At 35.0% G+C, this 16,304-nt stretch overlaps 1 protein-coding gene across 1 annotated transcript in view; it reads left to right on the top strand.

Moving 5' to 3' along the window:
- Dock4 (dedicator of cytokinesis 4) overlaps positions 1–16,304 on the top strand; it is a 437,995-nt gene that overhangs the window by 245,885 nt on the left and 175,806 nt on the right. The gene's annotated exons all lie outside the window — the stretch shown is intronic.

Genomic DNA, 16,304 nt, shown 5'->3' with positions numbered 1-16,304 from the left:
GAAGCTACAGCAACCTGCTCCTAGTTGAAACAACAATAACTGATGAAAATTATATTTAAAGGGGGATTAGCATCTAGAGATTTTCCTAAGAGCTTAGAGCCAATGAAGAAACCTGCATTCAAGAATGATGACTACATTCTATAAGTGCAGCTATACCACAACCCACTTCCTCCTTTTTGCCTGCTTGAGCTCAGCATGATGGAAGTTCCAATCCAAGCCAAAGAGATGGGGTTCCCCTTTCTCTTAGCTCCCAGTCAAGGAATATAATAACTTACCAGGAAAGGACAGGCCACTACCCTCTCTCATCCCCCCAACTTGGAGATGCAGACTGAATTCCTGCAAGTGTGGCTGAGAGGTTGGAGACTCCCTTCTTCTATCCAATTCCCACTCATAGTGCAGAGGGTCTGCCTCAGATGCAGAAGGCTAAGAATATTGGGGCACTGATTGCTGTTACGCTGGTTTGCTAATAGGGTAGAGACTTTTATTTGGGAGAAGCAAGCGACAGTTCCAGAGGTTACTACCTATAGTGGATTAAATGTTTGCATCCCTCCTCAAAATTCATGTGTTAACATTTTAACTCCCAATATCATGGAAATAGGAGTTAGAACCTCTGGGAGGTAATTAAACCATCAGTAAGGAGCTCTCATGACTATCATTAATATCCTTGTAAAAGACATCCCAGGGAGCTCTTTTGCCCTCTTCCCACCATACGAGGATATTGTCAGAAGACAGGTAGACTACTACCTGGATCCTCCCCAGAACCCAACCATGTCAACACTTGGCCTCAGACTTCCACTCTTCAAAACTGTGAGAAATATATTTATGTTGTTTGTAAGTTATCTAGTCTGTATGGTACTACATTATAGCAACCAGAACTCAGACACTGCTCTAACCCAGCGCCTTATTTATAAATCAGTGATGTCACTCCACAGAAGTAGTCTTTTATAGATGCTCCAGCTCTGGAATGGTGGCTCAGAGATTTGCCCACAGAGAGGCAGTCCCTATAGAGTTAAACTGAAATTCTCCTGAAAGGAACTAATCTAATTTGAAACAGCATGTAGAAATTCACACTGAAGGAAGGTCTTGGAAAATATGGAGACTTGTGGAGAAAGAACAAAGAAAAATGAACAGAACCTCAGGAATACCATTAAGAACAAACATATGGTCTGGGGTTGTGACTCAGTGGTAGAGCACTCACCTGGCATGTGTGAGGCTCTGGGTTTGATTCTAAGCACCACATAAAAATAAATAAATAAAATAAAGGTATCATGTCCATCTATAACTAAAAATAAAATTTAAAAAATAGAGCAAAAAAAAAAACAACATATGCACAATAGTAGTTCTGGAAGAGTAGAGATAGAAAGTCACAATTACATATATATATATAATATATATTTTATATATTATATATCTATATATATCTTTATCTTTATATATATCTTTATATAATATTTAATATTTGTATTTAATGTGTATTATATTTATATGTTTATATCTACTTATATAAATATGTATTTATATATATTATATGTATTTTTATATAGGAATAAATATAGATATATAACATACATACATAAATATAGATACATAAAAATAGATACATAACTTTCCAGATTTGATAAAAACATCACAAATCCAAGAAGCTCAACAACTCTGACATGAGGAACAGAAAGAGACACACACCCAGGCACATCTTTGTGAAAATGATGAAAGAAAAAACAAAATCTCGTTGAAAGCAGCAAGAGAAAAACAATTCCTTATGTCTGAGGGAAGCACAGTAAGATTGTCTCTTGACTTCTCATATGAAACAGTAGAGGTGAGAAGGTAGTGGGAGGACAGATTAAAAGTCTGAAAGAAAAAAGTAAAAACTGCTAACCAAGAATCTTAAATTTTATTTTAACATTCAAAAGCACAGTAAAGACATTTCCAGACAAAAGAATTTGTTGCTAGCATACCTTTCTCATAAGAAATATTAAAAGAAGTTCTTCCAGACTGAAAGCAAGTATTTATTACCAGAAAATAAGCCAAATCTTTATGAAAAACAAAGAGTAGCATTAAAGCTGTTCATGGATTGTATAAAAGACAGTTATCAGTGGCTATTTCTTCTTCCCTTCTCTTTTTAATTGATCTCAGTACAGAGCCCCATCTTCTGTAGTCTCTGAGATCAGACAATCAGAAGCTGTCCATCATCCTCATTTTCCTTATCCCCCTACATCTAACATAATATCGTAACTTATTACTTCTTATACTTCAAGATATAGTGTTTTTTGCTTGTTTCCTACTTTTCCCCATCTCTATTGCAACCATGTTAGCATTAGCCTCTGTTATTTCTTGCTTTCACAGCTGCAGTAGCCATTAGCTGGGCTCATCAGTTCTGCTCTTTTTCTTCCCAGTACCATTTTTCAGGCAAGATCAAGTCTACTTTTCTAAAATGGCAATTTTTTCATGTTCTCTTTATTAAGAATTCCACACCAGGTTCTCATTACATATGTTTCTAAAGCATAAGTGTACTTTATCACAGCCTTCATAACTGCTGCCTGTCTATTCTGTCTCACCTCTGGCTATCCCTGACTGTACTGGCTTCAGATACACTGGGCTTCTTGTTTCTTCATAATCCTATGCTCTTTCTTATTGTGGGACTTTTATGTGTGATCATCCCTCTACAAGGAGCACTCTCTCTCCATTTTTCACTTTACCTTCTTTTCTCTTTCAAATCTTAAATATTATTTTTTTAGAAATGCCTTCCATAGCCAATTATCTTTTATTATTTTTACATCTGTCTCTGCTTTATTTTATTTTATTTTAGTTGTAGAGGGACACACAATATCTATGTTTATTAATTTACATTTTTTAAGAGAGAGAGAATTTTTTAATATTTATTTTTTAGTTTTCGGTGGACACAACATCTTTATTTCATTTTTATGTGATGCTGAGGATTGAACCCAGCGCCCCGTGCAGGCCAGGTGAGCACGCTACCACTTGGGCCACATCCCCAGCCCAATATTAATTTACTTTTTATGTGGTGCTGAGGATCAAACCAGTGCCTCACACATGCTAGGAAGCACTCTGGCACTGAGCTACAGCCCCAGCCCCTGTTTTCTTTCTTTTTAAAAATTATTTATTTATTCTAATTTGTTATACATGATGGCAGAATGCAGTTTATTTCATATTACACATATAGAGCACAATTTTTCAAGTCACTGATTGTACATAAAGTATTTTCACACCATTCGTATCTTCATACATGTACTTAGGGTAATGATGTCTAACTCATTCCAAAATCATTCCTACTCCCTTGCCCCCTCCTTTCCCCTGTCTTCCCCTTTGCCCTATCTAAAGTTTCTCCTTTCCTCCAATGCTTCCCCCACCCTCACCATTATGAGTCAGCATCCTCATATCAAAGAAAACATTCAACCTTTTGTTTGGGGATTGGCTTACTTCACTTAGCATTATATTCTCCAACTCCATTCATTTACCTGCAGATGCCATGATTTTATTCTCTAGCATTATATTCTCCAACTCCATTCATTTACCTGCAGATGCCATGATTTTATTCTCTTTTAATGCTGAGTAATGTTCCATTGTGTGTGTGTGTGTGTGTGTATCAAAGTTTCCCTATCCATTCATTGACTGAAGGGCATCTGTGTTGGTTCCACAATTTAGCTATCGTGAACTATGCCACTATAAACATTGATATGGCTGTGTCCCTGAGGTATGCTGTATTTAAGTCCTTTGGGTATAAACTGAGGAGTGGGATAGCTGGGTATAATGGTGGTTCCATTACAAGTTTTCCAAGGAATCTCCATACTGCTTTTCATATTGGCTATACCAATTTTCAGGTCCACCAGCAATGTATGAGTGTGCCTTTTCCCCCACATCCTCACCAGCACTTATTGTTGTTTGCATTCTTGATAGCTGCCATTGTGACTGGAGTGAGATGAAATCTTAAAGTAGTTTTGATTTGCATTTCTCTAATTGCTAGAGATGCTGAAATTTTTTTCATATGTTTGTTGATTGATTGTATTTCCTCTTCTGAGAAGTGTCTGTTCAGGTCCTTGGCCCATTTATTGATTAGACTATTTGTTTTTTTGGTGTTAAGATTTTTGAGTGCTTTATATATCTTACAGATTAGTGCTCCATCTGATGTGCTTGTGGTAAAGATTTGCTCCCATTTTGTAGGCTCTCTATTCACCTCACTGATTGTTTCTTTTGCTGAGAAGAAGCTTTTTTTTTTCTTAGTTTGAATCCATCCCATTTATTGATTCTTGTTTTTAATTCTTGTGCTATAGGAGTCTTATTAAGAAAGTTGGGGCCTAACCCAACATGATGGAGATTTGGGCCTACTTTTTCTTCTATTAAGCGCAAGGTCTCCGGTTTAATTCCTAGGTACTTGATCTACTTTGTGTTGAGTTTTGTGCATGGTGAGAGATAGAGGTTTAATTTCATTTTGTTGCATGTGGATTTCTAGTTTTACGAACACCATTTGTTGAAGAGGCTATCTTTTCTCCAATGTATGTTTTTGGCACCTTTGTGTAATATAAGATAACTGTACTTATGTGGTTTAGACTCTGTGTCCTCTAATCTGTACCAATGGTCTACCAGTCTATTTTGGTGCCAATACCATGCTGTTTTTGTTACTGTTGTTCTGTACTATAGTTTAAGGTATAGTATAGTTATGCCACAATTTTCACTCTTCTTGATAAGGATTACTTTGATTATTCTTGGTCTCTTATTTTTCCAGATGAGTTTCATGATTGCTTTATTTTTATTTTTTTTATTTGTTTTAATTAGTTACACATGATAGTACAATGACCTTGACATATCATACATTTGAATCAAACAGGATATAATATCTCATTTTTCTGAGTATAAAGGTTGCTTTTTCTATTTCTTATAAGGGATGTCATTGGGATTTTGATTGGGATTGCAGTGAATCCGTATAGTGCTTTTGGTAGTGTGGTCATTTTGACAATATTAATTCTGCCTATCCAAGAACAAGGTAGATCTTTCCATCTTCTAAGGTCTTCTTTAATTTCTTTCTTTAGGATGTTGTAATTTTCATTGTAGAGGTCTTTCACTTCTTTAGTTAAATTTTTTTTTGAGACTATTGTAAATGGGGTGGTTTTCATAGTTTCTCTTTCAGCAGATTTGTCACTAATGTACAGAAATGCCTTTGATTTATGGGTGTTGATTTTATATTCAGCTACTTTGCTAAATTCATTTATTCTAGGAGATTTCTGGTGGAATGTTTTGAGTCTCCTAGCTATAGAATCATATTGTCTACAATTCGTGATAATTTGAGTTCTTCTTTTTCTATCCATATTCCTTTCATTTCTTTCACTGTCTGATTGCTCTGGCCAATGTTTCAAGAATTATGTTAAATAGAATTGGTGAAAGAGGGCATCCCTGTCGTATTCCAGTTTTTAGAGGGAATGCTTTCAGTTTTTCTCTATTTAGAATGATGTTGGCCTGGGGCTTAACATAGATGGCCCTTACAATGTTGAGGTATGTTCCTGTTATCCCTAATTTTTCTAGCGTTTTGAATATGAAGGGATGCTGTAATTTATCAAATGATTTCTCAGCATCTGTTGAGATGATCATATGATTTTTATCTTTGAGTCTATTGATGTGATGAATTTCACTTATTGATTTCTGTATGTTGAACCAACCTTGTATCCCTGGGATGAACTCTACTTGATCATGGTGCACTATCTTTTTGATATGTTTTTTTTATTTGATTTGCCAAGATTTTTTGAGAATTTTTGCATTTATATTGGTCTGAAGTTTTCTTTCTTTGATGTGTCTTTGGTGATATTGGCCTCATAGAATATGTTTGGAAGTGTTCCCTCTTTTTCTATATCATGAAATAGTTTGAGAAATATTGGTGTTAGACCTTCTTTAAAGGTCTTGTAGAACTCAGTTGTGTATCCATCTGGTACTGGGCTTTTTTCTTGGTTGGTGGGCTTCTGATGGTGTCGTCTATTTCCTTGCTTGAAATTTATCTGTTTAAATTGTGTATATCATCCTGATTTAGTTTGGGAATATCATATGCCTCTAGAAATTTTTTGATACCTTCAAAATTTTTTATTTTATTAGAGTACAAATTTTCAAAATGATTTCTAAGTATCTTGTGTATTTCTGTAGTGTCTATAGTAATATTTCCTTTTTTCATCACGGATGTCAGTAATTTTAGTTTCCTCTCTCTTTCTCTTCATTAGCATGGTTATTGGTTATCAATTTTATTTACTATTTCAAAGAACCAACTTTTTGTTTTGTCAATTTTTTCAGTTATTTATTTTGTTTCAATTTCGTTGATCTCAGCTCTGATTTTATTTATTTCCTGTCTCCTACTGCTTTTGGGGTTGATTTATTCTTCTCTTTCTAGGGATTTGAGATGTAATGTTAGGTCATTTATTTGTTGACTTTTTCTTCTTTGAAGGAATGAACTCCATGAAATGAACTTTCCACTTAGAACTACCTTCATATTGTCTCAGAGATTTTGATATGTTGTATCTGTGTTCTCATTCACTTCTAAGAATTTTTTAAGCTCCTCTTTGATATCTTTTGCAACACATTGTTCATTCAGTAGCATATTATTTAGTCTCCAGATGTTGGAGTACCTTTATTTTATCATTGATTTCTGTTTTTATTTCATTGTGATCTGATAGAATGCAGGGTAGTATTTTGCTTTTTTATATTTGCTACAGTTTGCTTTGTATCATAATATATGGTCTATTTTTGAGAAGTATCCATGTGCTGCAGAGAAGAAAGTGTATTGGCTCATTGATGGATAATGTACTCTATATATGTCAGTTAAGTCTAAGTTATTGATTGTATTATTGATTTCTGTATCAGGCAAAATTAAGCTTCAAATTTGACAATGAAATAAAAATAAACAAAAGCTAAAAGAATTTACAGCAAGAAAGCCTGTATTATAGAACATTCTTGGCAAAATACTCCACGAGGAGGAAATGAAAAACAACAATGAAAATCTGCAATGGGAAGAACTACAATAAAGAAAAAGCCAACCAAAGGAGAAACCAAGTCAAGCTAAATACAAAAAATAAACAAAAATGACCAGTAACACAAATCATGTCTCAATAATTACTCTAAATGCTAATGGCCTAAACTCACCAATCAAAAGACAGACTGGTAGTTTGGATTTTAAAAAAAAGACCCAACAATATGCTGCGTTCAGGAGACCCATTTCATAGGAAAAGATATCCACAGACTGAAGGTGAAAGGTTGGGCTAAAATATACCATTCACATGGTCTATGTAAGTAAGCAGGGTTTTCCATCCTCATATCAAATAAAGTAGACTTTAAGCCAAAGTTAATCAAAATGGGTAAAGATTGACATTTCATACTGCTTAAGGGAACCATACATCAACAAGACATAACAGTTATAAATATATATATCCCTAACAATGGAGCATCTACATTCATCAATAAGACTCTTCTCAAGTTCAAGAGTCAAATAGACCACAACGCAATAACTCTGGGTGACTTTAACACACTTTTTTCACCAATGGATAGATCTTCCAAATAAACCCCCTTATTTTTTTTTTAACAACAGTTACCATATAAAGGAAGAAAATTCTGGCAGGGTACACAAGAAGTTGTGTATATTGATTAATTCTGGAGTATGTTTCCTTCAATAACAGGACTTTTTGTACAATTTGAACTATTTAACATATACTTGCTCTACTTTAAAATTATTTTATCTAGTTAAATTTTTAAATGTTCAATGATTAATGACTAGGACACTTGATAATTATCTTGTTTGGTGAATAAATAACAACAATAATATGTATACCCTCAGATATGAGATATATTTCTCAAGTTTGTTTCTGTTGTTTATGAATGCCAAATCAAAGAGTAAAATGGAAGAATGAAAATAAATTTTCAAATCCTAAGGATTTGAAATCCTAATAAATTTTCCTGGCTTTGAGGTCTAAGGCCCTAATGCACTTGTCTAATCCTTATTGTTAGACTCGTGAGTACTTTGAAGTTTTTCGCATTTGCTAAGTAATAATGTGAGGAATGACTCTTGTATTTTGGAATATATCTTTAAAATAATGCCTTAGAAGTAGGATTATGAAGGGAGCATATGAACTTTTTTTATGACTGTTTCTGTAAGGTACCAAAATAAAAGAAGGCTTGGATGTTCATTTTTGAAGAAAAATAACGCAACCTAGAACAGAGAATATCAAAAGGAATTTAGAAGATAAGGGGCCTGAAGATTCAGAATTATAGACTTACAAGTAGGAAAGGGAGAATTAAGGGAGGGGGACAATTCTTGTTTTATAAATTGGTTCATTTCTGTGATCTCTGTGGGTTCAAGGTAACCTTCTGAGATTAGTTCTGTCTTCTGTAATACTTTATGATATTAAGTTTAATCCCTTATTATTTTTCATCTTGACTATTAAAATTATCTGTAATAAGTATTCTGCCACCTCTTTTTCTGTGTCACTACCAAAATCGTTCAGCTAGGCCTATTTTTTGAAAAGAGTTTTTTTAAAGCTTTCGAGTATCTTGGCTGAGTTGGAATGAATAGCCTAATTCAGTGCTCTTCATTTAACTGTATTTATTTTGAGAAAAAGTAATATGAAGCAATTTTTTTGGCTTTTTCTTAGCATAGCATATTTTTCTAAATGTTTTAAATGAAAGAGAATCATTTCAGTTACTCATCAAACATCTTGACACTTCTAATTGAGGAAATAAAGGATTGATAATAAATATTAATCCTTATTTAACTGAAGATTTATTTATCACACTTGTGTGGTAACTCAGGAAAATGAAAAGAAAAAAACAATTTTACAGTATTACATACATTTTTACATTTCTCAATTCAATATTTTAGTCATTATTATAATTTTATTCTATGCCTTAATTTAGTACATTTATAAAGATTTTGGAGCAAAGTTTTTCAATTAAATTTTGGTAACCTTGGTGGTTTTTAAATACCTACATAATTAGAGTAATTTCTTGGTTAGTTAATTAATTTACCAGTTACAATTACCATTCAGTTGTCCACTAAAGGCATACTATTATTCTTCCTTCATGAACCCTTGTGTTATTAGAAAACAATAGGGATTTCAAGGATATCAAAATAAATCAGTTTTTCAAAACAGGTGGATCTGACTGTTGTAACTTCCCCTTTTACTACAAACAGATGAGAATACTATTTAAATTACAAACAAAATGTGATAAGAAATAGAAAATTGATTGTCACTTCCACACTTGTGGTACATGGGATTCGAGTGAAAAAATGACACCCAGTAAAGATGAGTCATAATAAACCATACTAGTAATGATAATCAACCCTGAAATCATCAGCTGTGAGGCAGAGAAGAAGAGTGATCATGACTTCCTAGAATTTGACGTAATAGCTTTCAAGTAAAGACTAAGGTAGCAAAAGAGATTCATAACAGAGAGAGAGAGAGAGAGAGAGAGAGAGAGAGAGAGAGAGAGAGAGATTGATTTTAAAATCAGTGCACCAAAGATGTCAGTTGAGCATATTTGCCTGGCATCGCTCCAGGCACAGGTGTGTATCAAAGAAAATTATAATCCCTGTCCTCTTGGCACTTAAATTCTGTTGGTCCTAAAGAATTAAAGAGGGCTTCAGACATCTCTTTTGTCATTACATTTTTTTTTAATGAAAGAACTGCTTATGTAAGAAATTAACACTGTTGAAAAATAAATCAATAAGCTGAAATTATAGCTTAATATATTAGCCAGAGAGCTACACAAAGGGGGGATAATCAAAAAACCTGAATACACCTGTAAGAGATATGAAGAATTGAATGAAAAGATTAAAATGCATCTAATATGAATTCCAGAAAGAGCAAACAGAGTACACGTGAAAGCTGAGATATTTGAAAAGTTTGCAGAATTTGATTTTGCAGAAAATGCACATGCTCATTAAGAAGCAAAAGTCATAGCTGGGTGTGGTAGCACACACCTGTAATCCCAGTGACTCCAGAGGCTGAGGCAGGAGGATCGCAAATTCAAAGCCAGCCTCAACAATTTGGCAAGGCCCTAAATATTTTGGCAAGACCCAGTCTCTAAATAAGATGTAAAAAATGGGGATGTTGCTCAATGGTTAACTGCCCGTGGGTTCAATCCCCAGATCCCCCTCCCCCCCAAAAAAATGGAGGAGGAAGAGATGGAGAAAAAGCCACAAAACAGGATGAATGCAATTGAAGTCATTCCTAGATAAACTGTAGAACAATCAAACAGCAAAATCAAAACTAGAACCCAGAGAGAAAATACTGATTACCTACACAGAAGTCGTAGTCTCAGCATCACTTACAGAGGTCAGAATGCCTTGGAATTCTCTCTTAAAATTGCCGGGGACAAATGGCCAACTTTGAGTTGTATACAAGCCAAACTAATATTTAAAACTGAGAATGAGGAACTGGGGGCACTGGGGATGGAGCTCAGTGATAGAGCACTTGGCTAGCATGTGCTAGGCATTGGGTTCCATCCCCAGCACTGTAAAATAATAATAATAATAAAAACAAAACTCAGAATGAAACACAATTGTGGATAAAGACCTAGAGAATTTACTACCCACACTCACTGAGAAGACTGGTCAGAAATGACCATCAGGAAAAAGAACTGAACCTAGAAGGACAGAAAGATAAGAAGTAAGAGTGTGCAAAGAGAATGGTAAATGTGATGATCAATCTATTTACACATTGTTGGTAAACAGAAACCATTTAAAAATATCTCATCATTGGAGTTGCAAAGATCCAAGTTCTCCAGACTTGTTCAAGAAGAGAATCATGCTGTTGATTAAATAGAGTCTTTATGTCAGCTGTTTGTACTAAAACCTAGAAAACCCAGTCCGTTTAGAGGATAGAACTGAAGTGGGGTCAGGGGGAATGAAACAAAGAAAAATCCTAAGAATTGAATAACAGAAATTAAGTTAGTAAGATAATCTCTCCTACTCAAGGATTCTGAATTTACTACTTCTTTGGAGCTTTGACTTTTTAATACCTGAGCACAATACCTGTCTATTTTTTTGTACACTGCCTACCTGTATTGGTCAGTTACAGCTTTGTCAAACCTTTCATGCCATAGCATCCATCTTGATAGACAGAACTAGATTGTAATAGTTGACTTTATCTAGTGGTAAGAGAGCAAGTCTATTGAAAAGAATGTTGTTGATTTTTTGATGTATGGAACTTAGGGAACTTTTGCCATTTTTATAGAAGCTAATTTATTGATAATCAAGGTAGGGAGGGATAAGAAGAGAACAATTGGTGCAATTTGACAATAGCAGTGGCAGTGGGTTCTTGCAGCAACTGCATCTAACTTCCTTGAGTACTTCCTTTGTGCCAGGCATAGCCCAGGTGTTTTATGGAATTGGTGTTATTGTTGTCTTCACTCTACAGACATGGGAACTAAAGCTCAGAGAAGTTAACATCGAGACAGGCTCTTGCCACGTGTGATGTACTTTTGAAACTGCATCAATTAATAATATCATATATTTGTCCTGGCTTTCCATTTTTGCATTGCTATACATCAGAGCTACATGTTATTTGGTTCATTAGTGGCAAAATGGCTGATGTAGTCTAAAATTAATCTTGGCTGCTACTTACAAATCCTGCTGTGTTTGCCATTTTTTATACAAAAATAAAGAATTTTATGAATTTAAAAGGAACCATCTTGGAGAGTTAGTTTTAATTCTTATAAAACTAGAGCTACCAAACTATCAACCACATTCGGTGAAACAGGTACCAAACCTTTTTTTTTTTTTTTTTTTATACTTCACAACTGCTCTATATGTTGAACTTAATCTTGAATAATTTGCTGTTTTGTGGCAGACAACAGATAAATTAATGACTATGCTTTTGTTTAAAATTAGCTATCAAATTTTATAATTGAGACTTAAACATCTAGATTGGTGTGAAAGTTCAGTTTAATGATTACATTTCTTCTAATAAGGGGAACATTTCTCCCATACCAAGTTCATTTTGAGTACTAAAATCAAGTGTCAGAAAAAGTGATGCAAACATTTCTTACATAGTTTAAAAATTAAAGAATTAACCTGGTTCCTTAGCTTGTTTTACAGGTTATTAAAAATCTCTATAAAAATTGTGCCCTCAACTTTCAAATTCTTTCAGTAACAAATTTTTACCTTATTTTTATATTCCTTTTATACACTTAAGCCTTTTTTGCCTTATGCTCTATTTTTTTTGTGTGTGGTGTGTGTGTCTTACTTTCATTATTAGATTGTCAGTTCCTTAGGAGCAAGAACCCTATGGTGTATATCCTTACATAGCACCTTCTATTTCCTCTCAAATCACATTACTGTTGGTCATAGTGTTTTAAATTATGGCAGGAATGAGGTAAAGTGTATGAATAAAATTTTGAAAGTTGCACCACCCCCAGAGATAGCAGGAATCTCCAAGCCAGTGAAGTAGGATGACGAGGAAGAAAATGGAAAGAAAGATACTCTTTTATGAACATGCCCTGTGTCATAAATAACTAGACCCAAAAGGATAGGACTAATCTTCAGGGAATTGAAATATACAAATATAGGTCTTTTTTTTCCTTCTGACTTTATTAAGGTATAATTGACACATGAAAATTATGTGTTTATGATATACAATGTGATCTTTTAACTTACATATACATTTGTGAAATGTTTAAATGAATATAATCAACATGTATCTAGGTGTGTATGTGGAGACAACATTTAAAATCTCCGTTAGCAATTTTCAAATACAGAATACATTATTAACTCTAGTGACCATGCTGTAGGTCCCCAGAACTTACTGCCTCTAACTGAAATTTTGTACCCTGTGACCAGATCTTCCCATCTACCTCATTCTCCCTACCCCACTCTGCCTAGCCCCTGGCAACCATTATTCTTTTCCCTGATTTCTGTCTTCTATATATGAGTTCAACTTTGTTAGAAAGAATGTCTAAATATTTGCTCCCTTCTTTGCAAGGATGAGTAGTTTCTTAGGTTTAATATGTTATTTCTTCTTGTTGTGGTGACTCATTTATCCAACCTCTTGATTGTGGTCATGATAATTAAGGACCACTGTAAAAATAGGATCAGGAATTTCCCTGATTGAAAAATAAATAGAAAGCAATGGCTCATTGTGGGCAGATCCTGTGGACTCACCACCAGTACCATGGCTTTGTTTTTGTTTGTTTTTTTTTCTCTTATTGAAAGTACAGGCTTTCTTCACGTTTTTTAGTTAAGTATTATAGTTTCTTTATGGAAAGAGAAGATGATTTGGGCAGAGCAAGTATATTGTGGTCAATCCCTCCATCCAGTTGACCTTTCCAATCCTTGACTGTAAGTTTTTCATTCTGGAACTCCAAATGGCACCCCCACACACACACACCACCACCACCACCACTACCACCACAATTTTTATTTCTGAGGTAGACAAGAGAAATAATTACAATCAATATCTAGATTTTTCTAAATATTCGGGTTGAACATTTTATAGGATACATCAAACTCTTAAGTTTCTAGTTTTCTTTGTTCCACAGTATTTTGAATATTTTCTCAACACTTTGACATTCCCTTCCCTTTATCCACTACCCTCTATCCACTTCCTCCTCAGTGGGTCTTCACTGTTTTTTGTACTCTCCCCTCTCTATGGCTTTTTTAAAAAATATTTTTTAGTTGTCAACGGATATTTATTTATTTATTTTATTATTATTATTTTTTTTTGTCATGCTGAGGATCAAACCCAGGGCTTCACACATGCCATCCAAGCACTCTACCACTGAGCCACAAGCCCAGCCCCTCTCTATGGTTTTTGATGTCTAGGGAGTATTGATATATTTCTCTGTCCTTTATTGCTCTCTGTCCATCCAGGTCTTTTCCTAAAGCATTCATTTTTGTTTTCTCTTTTTGTATCTTCTTTAATTTTCTTCAGAATTCCTGTTGTCTCTAACTAAATGCTTGTGTGTGTGTGTGTGTGTGTGTGTGTGTGTGTGTGTGTGTGTGTGTGTGTGTTTTCATGCTGGTCCTCAAACCCAGGACCTTGTACATGCGAGGCAAACACTGTACCACTGAGCTACATCCCCGAACCCCTAAATGTTTTTCTTTTGTCATTGTCTTAACTCCTCCGGAAAAAGAGTTTTGTAAAAGAAGTCACTACAGGTTGAATGAATGCTGGCTCTTATGGAGCCAAACAAGAATGCTTATCAGCTTTCCTGAACTGAAGAGCGTAATGTCTTTGCTTTCTCACTTCTATTGAGTATTTCTTCTTCTTCTTCTTTCTTTCTTTCCTTCTACATACCTCAGAGTGTTACAAGTATTAATGAGCCAATACTTCCATGAGAAAGCCCAGTAAAATGATCTTCACTTACAAAAAAAAAAAAATCACAGGATCTAAAAAATTGAGTTAAATTCATCTTATTCTGCACTTGAAAGCATCACATAGATAGTAAACCATGACTTTTGAACAGTTCTTTCCCTGGCAAGAAGAACTATTATTATTTACCATGTGTGTCATACACTGGTGTTTATCAGATACCAGCTTCTGATGATGATAGTGATGATGGTGATGGTGGGGGTGAGTATTTGCAGGCAAAAGGATGGAAGTGGGAGGAAAACAGAGGAGCCACTCAACGAGTAGGATAGTAGAGGGTGTGAGTCAGAAAGAAGTAGCTGCTATGACAGCTAGGCGGGAACCCAAGTTATTATGTCTTCATTCTCCTGCCTCTAGGTTGTAAATGGAACCAGTGGGGCCACATAAAGTATCCCTAAGCTGTACAGAGAATTGCATCCACCAGATCATCTAGACCCACTTCATTCCACCTGGCTGTGGAAGGACAGACTCTCCTTGAAGGGTTCAGTTGCCTTAGTTGCCCAACTCAAGTGAATGGAGGGGTAGACAGGGATAGTTTGGTCAAAATGGGTGCAGATTTAAAGTTGTGAATACCTGCCAGATTTAATTTAATTCTCATAGCACCCCCCTGAAACAATACTCTGTTAGATGCCTGTGGGAAAGGGCGAAGACAACATTGTGGTGGTGCCCCAGTCCCTCTTTCCTTTTTCTTTTGCCCCTCTTGAAAAGCAAGCAAATCAACCAACAAAACACCGCTTTTGCCATTCTTATTTGCTGGTATTATTAGAGTTAAAAAAAAAAGATCCTAATCTAGATGCATGGCAAATAAGTTTAGCATTTCCTTGTCATTGCGGTATACTTGTGGTCCTTCTTATGCCTTTGGCTCTAGAGAGCATTCTCGTGCTGTTAGTTATGGGTCAGAGTGGAACCTGACATAGTATGGGCATTATCAAGGGGAAAAGCAGTGATAAATAACAGTATAGATTGAAGATCTCAAGGGAACAAATTTACCATTTTCTCGAATCCATCACCCAACTTCATTTTTAAATTACATTCAGGTTAACCATGACAAAGTTTTTAAAAGTGAGTTACCTTTGACAAGTTTCATATTCTATTACTAATGTAGGTGAGGAAACTTTCTGTCTTTCTTGTTTTAAAATAATTATGGACAAAGGAAAGGGGACTGAGAAAGCTGAAAGACACTACCTGTCTTTGAAATACATACATTCACAAAGACATGACATTAATTTCTTTTTTGTACTTCTTGCCAGAGAATTGGGGAAATTATGTATGAAGAAAGTGTCACTCATCTTCTGTATATCCTACTGTGATAATGTCACTGTAATTGGGGTTAAAAAAAAACAGATAATTTTTCTACTTTAGAGACTAAATTTCCTTTGTTTGTCAAGGTGTCCTACATCTTGCCAATTCTCCTCAGGAGAAAATAAGTGCCATCCCGAGTTTCTACTGTGAATAATGACAAGAATGTAACCTTAGTTTTGTTATAATTATCTTTGTTTCTTAAGTTTCAAGAAAAATCGTCATCAATATCCTTTAAATCCCTGAATTAATGCCTTATGATTTATTGTTCATGCTTCTAATATTTGATAAGTCATTATTCATAGGCCTTATAGAGTTGAGCAAAAAAAAGCGAAAACTCTACTATTGACATGCTGTCTTCTGGGGTCAGGTGGCCACCATATTGCTAGGATGATTGTTGGTGCAAAGATGTGTTTCCTTAGGTGGGGCTAGGGAGAGGGTGTGGGGGCTGGAACCAGGCTTCCTGTGAGCCTCCTTATAGGTGAGAAAACTCAGAGTTTGATGATGGAGAAGTGTTATCTAGTTTCTGTTGATCTGTGTGAATATTAACCCATAGTTTAAAACTGTGCTGCCATAAAATGGGCCTATTGAAGTATATGGGCTTCTATTTATGCTATTTCTATTCTGGTTCTAACTTGATATCTCTCATTTGTT

The sequence above is a fragment of the Urocitellus parryii genome, chromosome 3 (genome assembly GCF_045843805.1).
Source record: "Urocitellus parryii isolate mUroPar1 chromosome 3, mUroPar1.hap1, whole genome shotgun sequence".
Lineage (NCBI taxonomy): Eukaryota > Metazoa > Chordata > Mammalia > Rodentia > Sciuridae > Urocitellus > Urocitellus parryii.
This window is presented reverse-complemented; position numbering and strand designations above follow the sequence as displayed.